Genomic DNA, 13,266 nt, shown 5'->3' with positions numbered 1-13,266 from the left:
AGGGCTCAGTCTCGGCAAGCCTCTTTCTGAAAAGGCGAACGGTCGGATACTTGTCCCACGAGGAAGGGCCCAGCCCTGAAAGCTCTTGCTGCTCTTCACCGCCCCTTGGCACCCTACCTACAGGCACAACAGCACTGGGGATCTGTGCTTTCCCAGAGACGGAACATCTCACAGGGCTCAGTCTCGGCAAGCCTCTTTCTGAAAAGGCGAACGGTCGGATACTTGTCCCACGAGGAAGGGCCCAGCCCTGAAAGCTCTTGCTGCTCTTCACCGCCCCTTGGCACCCTACCTACAGGCACAACAGCACTGGGGATCTGTGCTTTCCCAGAGACGGAACATCTCACGGCGCTCAGTCTCGGCAAGCCTCTTTCTGAAAAGGCGAACGATCGGATCCTTCTCCCACGAGGAAGGGCCCAGACCTGAAAGCTCTTGCTGCTCTTCACCGTCCCTTGGCACCCTACCTACAGGCACAACAGCAGTGGGGATCTGTGCTTTCCCAGAGACGGAACATCTCACGGGGCTCAGTCTCGGCAAGCCTCTTTCTGAAAAAGCGAACGGTCGGATTCTTCTCCAACGAGGAAGGGCCCAGCCCTGAAAGCTCTTGCTGCTCTTCACTGTCCCTTGGCTCCCTACCTACAGGCACAACAGCAGTGGGGATCTGTGCTTTCCCAGAGACGGAACATCTCACGGGGCTCAGTCTCGGCAAGCCTCTTTCTGAAAAGGCGAACGGTCGGATCCTTGTCCCACGAGGAAGGGCCCAGCCCTGAAAGCTCTTGCTGCTCTTCACCGCCCCTTGGCACCCTACCTACAGGCACAACAGCACTGGGGATCTGTGCTTTCCCAGAGACGGAACATCTCACGGGGCTCAGTCTCGGCAAGCCTCTTTCTGAAAAGACGAACGGTGCGATCCATCTCCCCCGAGGAAGGGCCCAGCCCTGAAAGCTCTTGCTGCTCTTCACCGTCCCTTGTGGCCCTACCTACAGGCACAACAGCAGTGGGGATCTGTGCTTTCCCAGAGACGGAACATCTCACGGGGCTCAGTCTCGGCAAGCCTCTTTCTGAAAAGGTGAACGGTCGGATCTTCTCCCACGACGAAGGGCCCAGCCCTGAAAGCTCTTGCTGCTCTTCACCGCCCCTTGGCACCCTACCTACAGGTACAACAGCACTGGGGATCTGTGCTTTCCCAGAGACAGAACATCTCACAGGGCTCAGTCTCGGCAAGCCTCTTTCTGAAAAGGCGAACGATCGGATCCTTCTCCCACGAGGAAGGGCCCAGACCTGAAAGCTCTTGCTGCTCTTCACCGTCCCTTGGCACCCTACCTACAGGCACAACAGCAGTGGGGATCTGTGCTTTCCCAGAGACGGAACATCTCACGGGGCTCAGTCTCGGCAAGCCTCTTTCTGAAAAGGCGAACGGTGCGATCCATCTCCGCCGAGGAAGGGCCCAGCCCTGAAAGCTCTTGCTGCTCTTCACCGTCACTTCTGGCCCTACCTACAGGCACAACAGCACTGGGCATCCGTGCTTTCCCAGAGACGGAACATCTCGTGGCGCTACGCCTCGGCAGAGCCTCTTTTTTTTTTAAAAGGCGAACGGTCGGATCCTTGTCCCACGAGGAAGGGCCCAGCCCTGAAAGCTCTTGCTGCTCTTCACCGTCCCTTGGCACCCTACCTACAGGCACAACAGCACTGGGCATCCGTGCTTTCCCAGAGACGGAACATCTCGTGGCGCTAAGCCTCGGCAAGCCTCATTTTTTCTGAAAAGGCGAACGGTCGGATCCTTGTCCCACGAGGAAGGGCCCAGCCCTGAAAGCTCTTGCTGCTCTTCACCGTCCCTTGGCACCCTACCTACAGGCACAACAGCACTGCGCATCCGTGCTTTCCCAGAGACGGAACATCTCGTGGCGCTACGCCTCGGCAGAGCCTCATTTTTTTGGAAAAGGCGAACGGTCGGATCCTTGTCCCACGAGGAAGGGCCCAGCCCTGAAAGCTCTTGCTGCTCTTCACCGCCCCTTGGCACCCTACGTACAGGCACAACAGCACTGGGGATCTGTGCTTTCCCAGAGACGGAACATCTCACGGGGCTCAGTCTCGGCAAGCCTCTTTCTGAAAAGGCGAACGGTCGGATCCTTCTCCAACGAGGAAGGGCCCAGCCCTGAAAGCTCTTGCTGCTCTTCACCGTCCCTTGGCTCCCTACCTACAGGCACAACAGCACTGGGGATCTGTGCTTTCCCAGAGACGGAACATCTCACGGGGCTCAGTCTCGGCAAGCCTCTTTCTGAAAAGGCGAACGGTCGGATCCTTCTCCCACGAGGAAGGGCCCAGCCCTGAAAGCTCTTGCTGCTCTTCACCGTCCCTTGGCACCCTACCTACAGGCACAACAGCACTGGGGATCTGTGCTTTCCCAGAGACGGAACATCTCACGGGGCTCAGTCTCGGCAAGCCTCTTTCTGAAAAGACGAACGGTGCGATCCATCTCCCCCGAGGAAGGGCCCAGCCCTGAAAGCTCTTGCTGCTCTTCACCGTCCCTTGTGGCCCTACCTACAGGCACAACAGCAGTGGGGATCTGTGCTTTCCCAGAGACGGAACATCTCACGGGGCTCAGTCTCGGCAAGCCTCTTTCTGAAAAGGTGAACGGTCGGATCCTTCTCCCCTGAGGAAGGGCCCAGCCCTGAAAGCTCTTGCTGCTCTTCACTGTCCCTTGGCACCCTACCTACAGGCACAACAGCACTGGGGATCTGTGTTTTCCCAGAGACGGAACATCTCACGGGGCTCAGTCTCGGCAAGCCTCTTTCTGAAAAGGCGAACGGTCGGATCCTTGTCCCACGAGGAAGGGCCCAGCCCTGAAAGCTCTTGCTGCTCTTCACCGCCCCTTGGCACCCTACCTACAGGCACAACAGCACTGGGGATCTGTGCTTTCCCAGAGACGGAACATCTCGTGGCGCTACGCCTCGGCAGAGCCTCTTTTTTTTTTAAAAGGCGAACGGTCGGATCCTTGTCCCACGAGGAAGGGCCCAGCCCTGAAAGCTCTTGCTGCTCGTCACCGCCCCTTGGCACCCTACCTACAGGCACAACAGCACTGGGGATCTGTGCTTTCCCAGAGACGGAACATCTCATGGCGCTCAGTCTCGGCAAGCCTCTTTCTGAAAAGGCGAACGGTCGGATACTTGTCCCCCGAGGAAGGGCCCAGCCCTGAAAGCTCTTGCTGCTCTTCACCGCCCCTTGGCACCCTACCTACAGGCACAACAGCACTGGGGATCTGTGCTTTCCCAGAGACGGAACATCTCACGGGGCTCAGTCTCGGCAAGCCTCTTTCTGAAAAGGCGAACGGTCGGATCCTTGTCCCACGAGGAAGGGCCCAGCCCTGAAAGCTCTTGCTGCTCTTCACCGTCCCTTGGCACCCTACCTACAGGCACAACAGCACTGGGGATCTGTGCTTTCCCAGAGACGGAACATCTCACGGGGCTCAGTCTCGGCAAGCCTCTTTCTGAAAAGGCGAACGGTCGGATACTTGTCCCCCGAGGAAGGGCCCAGCCCTGAAAGCTCTTGCTGCTCTTCACCGTCCCTTGGCACCCTACCTACAGGCACAACAGCACTGGGCATCCGTGCTTTCCCAGAGACGGAACATCTCGTGGCGCTAAGCCTCGGCAGAGCCTCATTTTTTCTGAAAAGGCGAACGGTCGGATCCTTGTCCCACGAGGAAGGGCCCAGCCCTGAAAGCTCTTGCTGCTCTTCACCGTCCCTTGGCACCCTACCTACAGGCACAACAGCACTGGGCATCCGTGCTTTCCCAGAGACGGAACATCTCGTGGCGCTACGCCTCGGCAGAGCCTCATTTTTTTGGAAAAGGCGAACGGTCGGATCCTTGTCCCACGAGGAAGGGCCCAGCCCTGAAAGCTCTTGCTGCTCTTCACCGTCCCTTGGCACCCTACCTACAGGCACAACAGCACTAGGGATCTGTGCTTTCCCAGAGACGGAACATCTCACGGGGCTCAGTCTCGGCAAGCCTCTTTCTGAAAAGGCGAACGGTCGGATACTTGTCCCACGAGGAAGGGCCCAGCCCTGAAAGCTCTTGCTGCTCTTCACCGTCCCTTGGCACCCTACCTACAGGCACAACAGCACTGGGGATCTGTGCTTTCCCAGAGACGGAACATCTCACGGTGCTCAGTTTCGGCAAGCCTCTTTCTGAAAAGGCGAACGGTGCGATCCATCTCCCCCGAGGAAGGGCCCAGCCCTGAAAGCTCTTGCTGCTCTTCACCGTCCCTTGGCACCCTACCTACAGGCACAACAGCACTGGGCATCCGTGCTTTCCCAGAGACGGAACATCTCGTGGCGCTACGCCTCGGCAGAGCCTCATTTGTTTGGAAAAGGCGAACGGTCGGATCCTTGTCCCACGAGGAAGGGCCCAGCCCTGAAAGCTCTTGCTGCTCTTCACTGTCCCTTGGCACCCTACCTACAGACACAACAGCACTGGGGATCTGTGCTTTCCCAGAGACGGAACATCTCACGGGGCTCAGTCTCGGCAAGCCTCTTTCTGAAAAAGCGAACGGTCGGATTCTTCTCCAACGAGGAAGGGCCCAGCCCTGAAAGCTCTTGCTGCTCTTCACTGTCCCTTGGCTCCCTACCTACAGGCACAACAGCACTGGGGATCTGTGCTTTCCCAGAGACGGAACATCTCACGGGGCTCAGTCTCGGCAAGCCTCTTTCTGAAAAGGCGAACGGTCGGATCCTTCTCCCACGAGGAAGGGCCCAGCCCTGAAAGCTCTTGCTGCTCTTCACCGCCCCTTGGCACCCTACCTACAGGCACAACAGCACTGGGGATCTGTGCTTTCCCAGAGACGGAACATCTCACGGGGCTCAGTCTCGGCAAGCCTCTTTCTGAAAAGACGAACGGTGCGATCCATCTCCCCCGAGGAAGGGCCCAGCCCTGAAAGCTCTTGCTGCTCTTCACCGTCCCTTGTGGCCCTACCTACAGGCACAACAGCAGTGGGGATCTGTGCTTTCCCAGAGACGGAACATCTCACGGGGCTCAGTCTCGGCAAGCCTCTTTCTGAAAAGGTGAACGGTCGGATCCTTGTCCCACGAGGAAGGGCCCAGCCCTGAAAGCTCTTGCTGCTCTTCACTGTCCCTTGGCACCCTACCTACAGGTACAACAGCACTGGGGATCTGTGCTTTCCCAGAGACAGAACATCTCACAGGGCTCAGTCTCGGCAAGCCTCTTTCTGAAAAGGCGAACGGTCGGATCCTTGTCCCACGAGGAAGGGCCCAGCCCTGAAAGCTCTTGCTGCTCTTCACCGCCCCTTGGCACCCTACCTACAGGTACAACAGCACTGGGGATCTGTGCTTTCCCAGAGACGGAACATCTCACAGGGCTCAGTCTCGGCAAGCCTCTTTCTGAAAAGGCGAACGGTCGGATCCTTGTCCCACGAGGAAGGGCCCAGCCCTGAAAGCTCTTGCTGCTCTTCACCGCCCCTTGGCACCCTACCTACAGGCACAACAGCACTGGGGATCTGTGCTTTCCCAGAGACGGAATATCTCACGGGGCTCAGTCTCGGCAAGCCTCTTTCTGAAAAGACGAACGGTGCGATCCATCTCCCCAGAGGAAGGGCCCAGCCCTGAAAGCTCTTGCTGCTCTTCACCGCCCCTTGGCACCCTACCTACAGGCACAACAGCACTGGGGATCTGTGCTTTCCCAGAGACGGAACATCTCACGGCGCTCAGTCTCGGCAAGCCTCTTTCTGAAAAGGCGAACGATCGGATCCTTCTCCCACGAGGAAGGGCCCAGACCTGAAAGCTCTTGCTGCTCTTCACCGTCCCTTGGCACCCTACCTACAGGCACAACAGCACTGGGGATCTGTGCTTTCCCAGAGACGGAACATCTCACGGGGCTCAGTCTCGGCAAGCCTCTTTCTGAAAAGGCGAACGGTGCGATCCATCTCCGCCGAGGAAGGGCCCAGCCCTGAAAGCTCTTGCTGCTCTTCACCGTCACTTGTGGCCCTACCTACAGGCACAACAGCACTGGGCATCCGTGCTTTCCCAGAGACGGAACATCTCGTGGCGCTACGCCTCGGCAGAGCCTCTTTTTTTTTTAAAAGGCGAACGGTCGGATCCTTGTCCCACGAGGAAGGGCCCAGCCCTGAAAGCTCTTGCTGCTCTTCACCGTCCCTTGGCACCCTACCTACAGGCACAACAGCACTAGGGATCTGTGCTTTCCCAGAGACGGAACATCTCACGGGGCTCAGTCTCGGCAAGCCTCTTTCTGAAAAGGCGAACGGTCGGATCCTTGTCCCACGAGGAAGGGCCCAGCCCTGAAAGCTCTTGCTGCTCTTCACCGTCCCTTGGCACCCTACCTACAGGCACAACAGCACTGGGGATCTGTGCTTTCCCAGAGACGGAACATCTCACGGGGCTCAGTCTCGGCAAGCCTCTTTCTGAAAAGGCGAACGGTCGGATACTTGTCCCACGAGGAAGGGCCCAGCCCTGAAAGCTCTTGCTGCTCTTCACCGCCCCTTGGCACCCTACCTACAGGCACAACAGCACTGGGGATCTGTGCTTTCCCAGAGACGGAATATCTCACGGCGCTCAGTCTCGGCAAGCCTCTTTCTAAAAAGACGAACGGTGCGATCCTTGTCCCCCGAGGAAGCGCCCAGCCCTGAAAGCTCTTGCTGCTCTTCACCGTCCCTTGTGGCCCTACCTACAGGCACAACAGCACTGGGGATCTGTGCTTTCCCAGAGACGGAACATCTCACGGGGCTCAGTCTCGGCAAGCCTCTTTCTGAAAAGGCGAACGGTCGGATCCTTGTCCCACGAGGAAGGGCCCAGCCCTGAAAGCTCTTGCTGCTCGTCACCGCCCCTTGGCACCCTACCTACAGGCACAACAGCACTGGGGATCTGTGCTTTCCCAGAGACAGAACATCTCACGGGGCTCAGTCTCGGCAAGCCTCTTTCTGAAAAGGCGAACTGTCGGATACTTGTCCCACGAGGAAGGGCCCAGCCCTGAAAGCACTTGCTGCTCTTCACCACCCCTTGGCACCCTACCTACAGGCACAACAGCACTGGGGATCTGTGCTTTCCCAGAGACGGAACATCTCACGGGGCTCAGTGTCGGCAAGCCTCTTTCTGAAAAGGCGAACGGTCGGATCCTTCTCCCACGAGGAAGGGCCCAGCCCTGAAAGCTCTTGCTGCTCTTCACCGTCCCTTGGCACCCTACCTACAGGCACAACAGCACTGGGGATCTGTGCTTTCCCAGAGACGGAACATCTCACGGGGCTCAGTCTCGGCAAGCCTCTTTCTGAAAAGGCGAACGGTCGGATCCTTCTCCCACGACGAAGGGCCCAGCCCTGAAAGCTCTTGCTGCTCGTCACCGCCCCTTGGCACCCTACCTACAGGCACAACAGCACTAGGGATCTGTGCTTTCCCAGAGACGGAACATCTCACGGGGCTCAGTCTCGGCAAGCCTCTTTCTGAAAAGGCGAATGGTCGGATACTTGTCCCACGAGGAAGGGCCCAGCCCTGAAAGCTCTTGCTGCTCTTCACCGCCCCTTGGCACCCTACCTACAGGCACAACAGCACTGGGGATCTGTGCTTTCCCAGAGACGGAATATCTCACGGCGCTCAGTCTCGGCAAGCCTCTTTCTGAAAAGACGAACGGTGCGATCCATCTCCCCCGAGGAAGGGCCCAGCCCTGAAAGCTCTTGCTGCTCTTCACCGTCCCTTGGCACCCTACCTACAGGCACAACAGCACTGGGGATCTGTGCTTTCCCAGAGACGGAACATCTCACGGGGCTCAGTCTCGGCAAGCCTCTTTCTGAAAAGGCGAACGGTCGGATCCTTGTCCCACGAGGAAGGGCCCAGCCCTGAAAGCTCTTGCTGCTCTTCACCGCCCCTTGGCACCCTACCTACAGGCACAACAGCACTGGGGATCTGTGCTTTCCCAGAGACGGAACATCTCACGGGGCTCAGTCTCGGCAAGCCTCTTTCTGAAAAGGCGAACGGTCGGATCCTTCTCCCACGAGGAAGGGCCCAGCCCTGAAAGCTCTTGCTGCTCGTCACCGTCCCTTGTGGCCCTACCTACAGGCACAACAGCACTGGGCATCCGTGCTTTCGCAGAGACGGAACATCTCGTGGCGCTACGCCTCGGCAGAGCCTCTTTTTTTTGGAAAAGTCGAACGGTCGGATACTTGTCCCACGACAAAGGGCCCAGCCCTGAAAGCTCTTGCTGCTCTTCACTGTCCCTTGGCACCCTACCTACAGGCACAACAGCACTAGGGATCTGTGCTTTCCCAGAGACGGAACATCTCACGGGGCTCAGTCTCGGCAAGCCTCTTTCTGAAAAGGCGAACTGTCGGATACTTTTCCCACGAGGAAGGGCCCAGCCCTGAAAGCTCTTGCTGCTCTTCACCGCCCCTTGGCACCCTACCTACAGGCACAACAGCACTGGGGATCTGTGCTTTCCCAGAGACGGAACATCTCACGGGGCTCAGTCTCGGCAAGCCTCTTTCTGAAAAGGCGAACGGTCGGATCCTTCTCCCACGAGGAAGGGCCCAGCCCTGAAAGCTCTTGCTGCTCTTCACCGCCCCTTGGCACCCTACCTATAGGCACAACAGCACTGGGGATCTGTGCTTTCCCAGAGACGGAACATCTCACGGGCCTCAGTCTCGGCAAGCCTCTTTCTGAAAAGACGAACGGTCGGATCCTTGTCCCACGAGGAAGGGCCCAGCCCTGAAAGCTCTTGCTGCTCGTCACCGCCCCTTGGCACCCTACCTACAGGCACAACAGCACTGGGGATCTGTGCTTTCCCAGAGACGGAATATCTCACGGCGCTCAGTCTCGGCAAGCCTCTTTCTGAAAAGGCGAACGGTCGGATCCTTGTCCCACGAGGAAGGGCCCAGCCCTGAAAGCTCTTGCTGCTCTTCACCGCCCCTTGGCACCCTACCTACAGGCACAACAGCACTGGGGATCTGTGCTTTCCCAGAGACGGAACATCTCACGGGGCTCAGTCTCGGAAAGCCTCTTTCTGAAAAGGCGAACGGTCGGATACTTGTCCCACGAGGAAGGGCCCAGCCCTGAAAGCTCTTGCTGCTCTTCACCGCCCCTTGGCACCCTACCTACAGGCACAACAGCACTGGGGATCTGTGCTTTCCCAGAGACGGAACATCTCACGGTGCTCAGTCTCGGCAAGCCTCTTTCTGAAAAGGCGAACGGTCGGATCCTTCTCCCACGAGGAAGGGCCCAGCCCTGAAAGCTCTTGCTGCTCTTCACCGCCCCTTGGCACCCTACCTACAGGCACAACAGCACTGGGGATCTGTGCTTTCCCAGAGACGGAATATCTCACGGCGCTCAGTCTCGGCAAGCCTCTTTCTGAAAAGTCGAACGGTCGGATCCTTGTCCCACGAGGAAGGGCCCAGCCCTGAAAGCTCTTGCTGCTCTTCACCGCCCCTTGGCACCCTACCTACAGGCACAACAGCACTGGGGATCTGTGCTTTCCCAGAGACGGAACATCTCACGGGGCTCAGTGTCGGCAAGCCTCTTTCTGAAAAGGCGAACGGTTGGATACTTGTCCCACGACGAAGGGCCCAGCCCTGAAAGCTCTTGCTGCTCTTCACCGCCCCTTGGCACCCTACGTACAGGCACAACAGCACTGGGGATCTGTGCTTTCCCAGAGACGGAACATCTCACGGGGCTCAGTCTCGGCAAGCCTCTTTCTGAAAAGGCGAACGGTCGGATCCTTCTCCCACGACGAAGGGCCCAGCCCTGAAAGCTCTTGCTGCTCTTCACCGTCCCTTGTGGCCCTACCTACAGGCACAACAGCACTAGGGATCTGTGCTTTCCCAGAGACGGAACATCTCACGGGGCTCAGTCTCGGCAAGCCTCTTTCTGAAAAGGTGAACGGTCGGATCCTTCTCCCACGAGGAAGGGCCCAGCCCTGAAAGCTCTTGCTGCTCTTCACCGCCCCTTGGCACCCTACCTACAGGCACAACAGCACTGGGGATCTGTGCTTTCCCAGAGACGGAATATCTCACGGCGCTCAGTCTCGGCAAGCCTCTTTCTGAAAAGACGAACGGTGCGATCCATCTCCCCCGAGGAAGGGCCCAGCCCTGAAAGCTCTTGCTGCTCTTCACCGTCCCTTGGCACCCTACCTACAGGCACAACAGCACTGGGGATCTGTGCTTTCCCAGAGACGGAACATCTCACGGGGCTCAGTCTCGGCAAGCCTCTTTCTGAAAAGGCGAACGGTCGGATCCTTGTCCCACGAGGAAGGGCCCAGCCCTGAAAGCTCTTGCTGCTCTTCACCGTCCCTTGGCACCCTACCTACAGGCACAACAGCACTGGGGATCTGTGCTTTCCCAGAGACGGAACATCTCACGGGGCTCAGTCTCGGAAAGCCTCTTTCTGAAAAGGCGAACTGTCGGATACTTGTCCCACGAGGAAGGGCCCAGCCCTGAAAGCTCTTGCTGCTCTTCACCGCCCCTTGGCACCCTACCTACAGGCACAAAAGCACTGGGGATCTGTGCTTTCCCAGAGACGGAATATCTCACGGCGCTCAGTCTCGGCAAGCCTCTTTCTGAAAAGGCGAACGGTGCGATCCATCTCCCCCGAGGAAGGGCCCAGCCCTGAAAGCTCTTGCTGCTCTTCACCGTCCCTTGTGGCCCTACCTACAGGTACAACAGCACTGGGGATCTGTGCTTTCCCAGAGACGGAACATCTCACAGGGCTCAGTCTCGGTAAGCCTCTTTCTGAAAAGGCGAACGGTGCGATCCATCTCCCCCGAGGAAGGGCCCAGCCCTGAAAGCTCTTGCTGCTCTTCACCGTCCCTTGGCACCCTACCTACAGGCACAACAGCACTGGGGATCTGTGCTTTCCCAGAGACGGAACATCTCACGGGGCTCAGTCTCGGCAAGCCTCTTTCTGAAAAGGCGAACGGTCGGATACTTGTCCCACGAGGAAGGGCCCAGCCCTGAAAGCTCTTGCTGCTCTTCACCGTCCCTTGGCACCCTACGTACAGGCACAACAGCACTGGGGATCTGTGCTTTCCCAGAGACGGAACATCTCACGGGGCTCAGTCTCGGCAAGCCTCTTTCTGAAAAGGCGAACGGTCGGATACTTGTCCCACGAGGAAGGGCCCAGCCCTGAAAGCTCTTGCTGCTCTTCACCGTCCCTTGTGGCCCTACCTACAGGCACAACAGCACTGGGCATCCGTGCTTTCGCAGAGACGGAACATCTCGTGGCGCAACGCCTCGGCAGAGCCTCTTTTTTTTGGAAAAGGCGAACGGTGCGATCCATCTCCCCCGAGGAAGGGCCCAGCCCTGAAAGCTCTTGCTGCTCTTCACCGTCCCTTGGCACCCTACCTACAGGCACAACAGAACTGGGCATCCGTGCTTTCCCAGAGACGGAACATCTCGTGGCGCTACGCCTCGGCAGAGCCTCTTTTTTTTGGAAAAGGCGAACGGTCGAATCCTTGTCCCACGAGGAAGGGCCCAGCCCTGAAAGCTCTTGCTGCTCTTCACCGCCCCTTGGCACCCTACGTACAGGCACAACAGCACTGGGGATCTGTGCTTTCCCAGAGACGGAACATCTCACGGGGCTCAGTCTCGGCAAGCCTCTTTCTGAAAAGGCGAACGGTCGGATCCTTCTCCCACGAGGAAGGGCCCAGCCCTGAAAGCTCTTGCTGCTCTTCACCGCCCCTTGGCACCCTACCTACAGGCACAACAGCACTGGGGATCTGTGCTTTCCCAGAGACGGAACATCTCACGGGGCTCAGTCTCGGCAAGCCTCTTTCTGAAAAGGCGAACGGTCGGATCCTTCTCCCACGAGGAAGGGCCCAGCCCTGAAAGCTCTTGCTGCTCGTCACCGCCCCTTGGCACCCTACCTACAGGCACAACAGCACTGGGGATCTGTGCTTTCCCAGAGACGGAACATCTCACGGGCCTCAGTCTCGGCAAGCCTCTTTCTGAAAAGACGAACGGTCGGATCCTTGTCCCACGAGGAAGGGCCCAGCCCTGAAAGCTCTTGCTGCTCGTCACCGCCCCTTGGCACCCTACCTACAGGCACAACAGCACTGGGGATCTGTGCTTTCCCAGAGACGGAATATCTCACGGCGCTCAGTCTCGGCAAGCCTCTTTCTGAAAAGGCGAACGGTCGGATCCTTGTCCCACGAGGAAGGGCCCAGCCCTGAAAGCTCTTGCTGCTCTTCACCGCCCCTTGGCACCCTACCTACAGGCACAACAGCACTGGGGATCTGTGCTTTCCCAGAGACGGAACATCTCACGGGGCTCAGTCTCGGAAAGCCTCTTTCTGAAAAGGCGAACGGTCGGATACTTGTCCCACGAGGAAGGGCCCAGCCCTGAAAGCTCTTGCTGCTCTTCACCGCCCCTTGGCACCCTACCTACAGGCACAACAGCACTGGGGATCTGTGCTTTCCCAGAGACGGAACATCTCACGGGGCTCAGTCTCGGCAAGCCTCTTTCTGAAAAGGCGAACGGTCGGATCCTTGTCCCACGAGGAAGGGCCCAGCCCTGAAAGCTCTTGCTGCTCTTCACCGTCCCTTGGCACGCTACCTACAGGCACAACAGCACTGGGGATCTGTGCTTTCCCAGAGACGGAATATCTCACGGCGCTCAGTCTCGGCAAGCCTCTTTCTGAAAAGTCGAACGGTCGGATCCTTGTCCCACGAGGAAGGGCCCAGCCCTGAAAGCTCTTGCTGCTCTTCACCGCCCCTTGGCACCCTACCTACAGGCACAACAGCACTGGGGATCTGTGCTTTCCCAGAGACGGAACATCTCACGGGGCTCAGTGTCGGCAAGCCTCTTTCTGAAAAGGCGAACGGTTGGATACTTGTCCCACGAGGAAGGGCCCAGCCCTGAAAGCTCTTGCTGCTCTTCACCGCCCCTTGGCACCCTACGTACAGGCACAACAGCACTGGGGATCTGTGCTTTCCCAGAGACGGAACATCTCACGGGGCTCAGTCTCGGCAAGCCTCTTTCTGAAAAGGCGAACGGTCGGATCCTTCTCCCACGACGAAGGGCCCAGCCCTGAAAGCTCTTGCTGCTCTTCACCGTCCCTTGTGGCCCTACCTACAGGCACAACAGCACTAGGGATCTGTGCTTTCCCAGAGACGGAACATCTCACGGGGCTCAGTCTCGGCAAGCCTCTTTCTGAAAAGGTGAACGGTCGGATCCTTGTCCCACGAGGAAGGGCCCAGCCCTGAAAGCTCTTGCTGCTCTTCACCGCCCCTTGGCACCCTACCTACAGGCACAACAGCACTGGGGA

Source organism: Buteo buteo, chromosome 6 (genome assembly GCF_964188355.1).
Source record: "Buteo buteo chromosome 6, bButBut1.hap1.1, whole genome shotgun sequence".
In the NCBI taxonomy this organism is placed as follows: domain Eukaryota; kingdom Metazoa; phylum Chordata; class Aves; order Accipitriformes; family Accipitridae; genus Buteo; species Buteo buteo.
Note: the sequence above shows the minus strand (reverse complement) of the source record.